The following is a 5154-nucleotide window of genomic DNA, read 5'->3' as shown; positions in this document are numbered from 1 at the left end:
AGACACAGAGAGATGCCACATCCCCTTCTGAACCTCAGCTTCACTGGCACTCTCCTCCCCTGCCTCTCCTATCTTTCTGGCAGTTCATTCTCAGCCTCTTTGGTGGACTCCTCCTCCGCCTCCCACCCCCTAACTGTGGGGGTCCCTCAAGGGTCAGTTGTGGGTCCCCTTCTATTCTCCATCCACACCCACTACCTTAGAGAGCTCATTCTCTCCCATGGCTTCAACTACCACCTCTTTGTGGATGATTCCCAAATCCACATCTCCGGCCCCGATCCCTCTCCCTCTCTGCAGTCTCACATTTCCTCCTGCCTTCAAGACACCTCTACTTGGATGTTCCGCCGTCACCTCAAAATTAACATGTCTAAAACGGAGCTTCTCATCTTCCCACGTGAAACTTGTCCTCCCCCAGACTTTTCCATCCCTGTAGACGGCACCACCATCTGTCCGTCTAACAAACCCATAACCTTGGCATTATCCTTGACTCCTCTGTCATTCAACACACATATTCAATCCATCACTTAATCCTGTCCGTTTGACCTTCCCAACATCGCTAAAATCTGCCCTTTCCTCTCCATCCAAACTTCTAACCACTTATCCTCTCCCACCTTAATTACTGTATCATCCTCCTTGCTGACCTCCTGCCTCCTGTCTCTCCCTACTCCAGGCCATACTTCACTCTGCTGCCTGGATCATTTTTCTACAAAAACATTCATGCCATGATTCCCCGCTCCTCAAGAAACTCCAGTGGTTGCCCACCCACCTCTGCATCAAACAGAAACTCCTCACCATTGGCTTTAAAGCACTCGATCACCTTGTCCCCTCCTACCTCACCTCGCTACTCTCCTACTACAACCCGGCCCACACGCCCTCCTCATATCTGACAGACGATTACTCTCCCCCTCTTCAAAGCCTTATTAAAGCCACATCTCCTCCAAGAGGCCTTCTCTGACTAAGCTCTCCTTTCCTCTTCTCCCACTCCCTTCTGAGTCGCCCTGACTTGTTCCCTATATTCATCCCCCTTCCCAGCCCCAAAGCACTTAATAATAATAATAGTTATATTTGTTAAGTGCTTACTATGTGCCAGACACTGTTCTAAGCGCTGAGCTGGTTACAAGCGAATTAGGTTGGACACAGTCCCCATCCCACGTGGGGCTCACAGTCTCAATCCCTATTTTACGGATGAGGTCACTGAGGCACAGAGAAATGAAGTGACTTGCCCGAGGTCATGCATCAGATGAGTGGCAGACGTGGGATTTGAACCCATCACCTTCTGACTCCCAGGTCTGTGCTCTGTCCACTACTCCATGCTGCTTCTCTATGCCTGTATTTATATATTTATTTATATTAACATCTATCTACCCCTCTAGACTGTAAGCTCACTGTGAGCAGGGAATGTATCTGTTTATTTTTACACTGTACCCTCCCAAGTGCTTAGTACAGTGTTCTGCACAAAGTAAGCACTCAATAAATACAAGTGACTGACTGGAGCAAGTGCAGGCAGGGACTGGGGGCCTCTCAGATTGAAGTTCAGGGGTCTGTAGGTTTCCATACAAGGCCCTGATTTACATCACTCTGGAGTGCATCGTTTAGCAGGGTACCTCAGTGTGCAGGCAACAGGCACCTGTTCCTTTGGGCTGGGCTCCACCAGAGCCTCCAATGGCCACCACGTGAGGGAAGCAGCTTTAACTTTGGGCCCCAGATGGAGCCCCGCAGGGATTGGTTCAGCTAGGATTGGTGACCTTGGAGTTTCTGGAAAGGAAGCAGTTTGGCATTCTAGATAGAGCTTGGGCCTGGAAGTCAGAAAGATCTGGGTTCTAAACCCGGCTCCCGGCTTGTCTGCTGTGTGAACTCATCGGTAAAATGAAGAGTAAGCCTATTAGCTCCATGTGGAGTGTGTCTATTCTGATTAGCTTGTCTCTATCCCAGGACTTAGTACAGTGCCTGGAACATAGTGCTTTAATAAATGCCTGTTGGCCACCTCCAATCCCTATTTCCCTGAATGCTGGAAGTTTGGATTCCCTCTCCCTGCTGATTCTGTGGTTGAATGGGAAAACCAGGACTGAATTGAGGCCTGTTCTCAGATGCAGGCTTTTCCAACCTGGGTGGCATCCCATGGTTCCAGGCAGGACCCTGGACTGGAGAGTGTGGGCCACGGCTGTGCAGCAGTGAGTCAGTCAGTCATATTTATTGAGCACTTACTGTGTGCAGAGTCCCGGATTAAGCACTTGGGAGAGTACAATGTAATAGTAAATAGACACAGTCCCTGCCTACAATGAGCCAGGGAGAATCTTTCTGGCACCCCCAGCCAGGACCACTAGATAAGGTCATGGTCGCCCAGTGTCCCCCCAGCTAGGGAGCCTGCTGTATTTGTTTGCAGAGAAGCAACGTGAGGAGGGAAGGTGACAAGCACTGCTGCTTCTGGGCTGCCTGCCCACGGTGGGGCAGAGAGGGAGTGGGCTCAGTGTAACCTATTCAGCCCCAGGTAGTAGGGCTGGGGCTTGTGCCCATGCAGGAGCAAGCTGGAGTGTGAAGAGAGAGGCCCCAAACCAGGCTCACCAGTTGCGGGAGGCCGAGGTATGAGGAGGGGAGGAGGAGGGCCAGGCCACAGAGCATCCTGGGATTGCGCCACAGGATGAAGATACAGCACTGCTGGGAAGCACGGATACAGATGGGGGGGGTAGGGAGGAAGATTGCCCAAGCCTCTGAGAAATCATGTGACTGTTGCTCAATGCCAGGGTACCTGAAAGAGAAGCATGCTGGGCCTGGGCAGTAATGGGTTCTGAGCCCCCGGGCCTGGGGGAAAAGTAGGACAGAGGCCCGGCCTTCATCAGGATTGACCCTCCAGAGAACAAGGAGCAGGGCAGCCCCAAGGTTCCTGGTGATGAATAATAATAATAATAGTAATTATGGTATTTTTAAGCACTTACTATGTTCCAAGCACTGTACTAAGCGATGTATCATCTTTACTAGTCATTGCTGGGGCCACAGAAGTAGAGGGGCTCACCCCTTGCTGAGCCTTGATCTTGCTTTTTCTGCCTTCCTGGGCCAAGCCCTTCTAGTCATCCCACCCTCTTTCAGAGCGCAGCCCTGTCTAACCTGGCCACCTGCTCTCTCCCTCCTTCCTCTCCCCTCACTGACCTGCCTCTGCCCACCTACCCAAGGTATTGGCAGGCAGGAGAAATGATCCAAGTCCACTAGAGCAAGAGCTGGGAGTGGCCTGGTAGACTCAGGTTCCCCTGGTGCCCAATGGGGATGAAATATGAGGTGTAGGGGTGCAGGATAGAGGGAGCTGGGCCAAGTTCCCAGCCACCCAAGAATTCATTCATTCAGTAATATTTATTGAGCGCTTCCTATGTGCAGAGCACTGTACTAAGTGCTTGGAATGAACAAGTCGGCAACAGATAGAGACAGTCCCTGCCATTTGACGGGCTTACAGTCTAATCAGGGGAGACTGACAGACAAGAACAATGGCAATAAATAGAGTCAAGGGGAAGAACATCTCGTAAAAAACAATGGCAACTAAATAGAATCAAGAACTACTGGCTCCATCAACTAAAACTCATCTGCCGTGGTGAATGACAGCAGGTACTGTCCCTTCATTGTCCTGGAGCATCTAGGTGGATTGGCAAATTGCCAAGTGGGGCTGAAGGGCCTCTGAGCTGGCCAGGCCTCTCAGGAGGAGAGGGTCCTGATGGCAGGGAGGGGAAAAGACCCCTAAGATCAGTCCTGACCCTGAAATCTACTATATCTAATGCCAAACTTCCTCCCTACCCAGCTAGGCAGCCTAATAAAGAGCAATGAAAAACCTTTCAGGTTGGCCAGGAACACCCTCTCTTTTATTTTATTTTTTAGTGGTATTTCTTAGGTGCTTACTATGTGCCAGACACTCTACTAAGTGCTGGAGTGGATATAAATTACTCAGATTGGACATGGTCCATGACTCACATGGAGTTTACAGTCTTAATCCCCATTTTACAGACGATATATCAGAGGCCCAGAGAAGTTAAGCGACTTGCCTAAGGTCACACAGCAGAGAAATGAAAGAGCTGGGATTTGAACCCGGCTCCTTCTGACTTCCAGGTCCATGTTCAATCCATGAGGTCAAGCTGCTTCTCAGCCTTCTCCCCTCAGCCCTCCCAAAAATCCACCTCCTTCAGGAAGTCTTCCTTGAATGCATCCTCTTCCCAGATATGCCTTCTTTTTTGTTTATTTGTATCATTTATTTCCTCCCTTGAGATTATTATGGATATCTATTCTCTCACTCATACCCATGATATGTTCAGCACTTTGTATTCACTTCACTCCTGCTCATATCATCTTGCTAAAACATCATTCCACACCCATCTCTCCCCTTCTCAAAAACCTTCAGTGGTTACCCATTCATTTTCTTTAACCATTCATTTTCTCTTCAAGCAGGAACTTCTGACCACTGGCTTTACCCTGTCATCTCTCTCCCTCTTACTTGCCCACTCTTGACCTACTATTTCCCAGCACACACTCTCCATTCTTCCCAGCCTCTCTTTACCATACTTCATTCTCAACTCTCATACCAATGGTCCCTTATTCGCATCTTTCCCTCTATTTGTACCTTCTCTCCCCCTTCAAATCTACCAAATCTACCAAACCACAGTTCTCTCCATCTTCAAAACCCTTCTGAATTTCCACCTCCTCCAAGAGGTTTTTTTCCAATTCATTGAGACCATATTCTCCCTACTTATTCCCTCAGCACTTTTGCTCTCACTACTTTTTTATGGTATTTGTTTAGCACTTGCTATGTGCTAGGCACTGTATACTAAGAGCTGAGCTAAATACGACTAATCAGGTTGGACTCAGTCACTGTCCCATACTGAGCTCACAGTCTCAATCTCCATTTTACAGATGAGGTAACTGAGGCACCGAGAAGTGAAGTGATTTGCTCAAGGTCACGCAGCAAACAAGTGAGGAAACCAAGATTAGAACCCAGGTCCTGCTGACTCCAGGGTCCATACTCTATCCACCCAAGCCTATGCTGCTTCTACAACTTACTGTTGTATTTTAGTGCATGTCATTTTACATACTCAACTATTGGAGCACTTTTTTCTCGTCTCTATAAATTACTTAATGTCTGTTTCCCCAGATAAACTGTAAGTTCCTCATAGGCAGGAATCTGAT

The 5154-nt window shown here is 48.7% G+C and overlaps 1 protein-coding gene across 2 annotated transcripts in view; it reads left to right on the top strand.

Annotated features, from left to right (window-relative positions):
• The window catches only part of CDH23 (cadherin related 23), a 382425-nt gene that overhangs the window by 335395 nt on the left and 41876 nt on the right, over positions 1-5154 (top strand). The window lies entirely within an intron of this gene.

This window comes from Ornithorhynchus anatinus, chromosome 3 (genome assembly GCF_004115215.2).
Source record: "Ornithorhynchus anatinus isolate Pmale09 chromosome 3, mOrnAna1.pri.v4, whole genome shotgun sequence".
NCBI classification, from domain to species: domain Eukaryota; kingdom Metazoa; phylum Chordata; class Mammalia; order Monotremata; family Ornithorhynchidae; genus Ornithorhynchus; species Ornithorhynchus anatinus.
The sequence above is the reverse complement of the archived record's forward strand: the minus strand, read 5'-3'. Positions and strand labels throughout refer to the sequence as shown.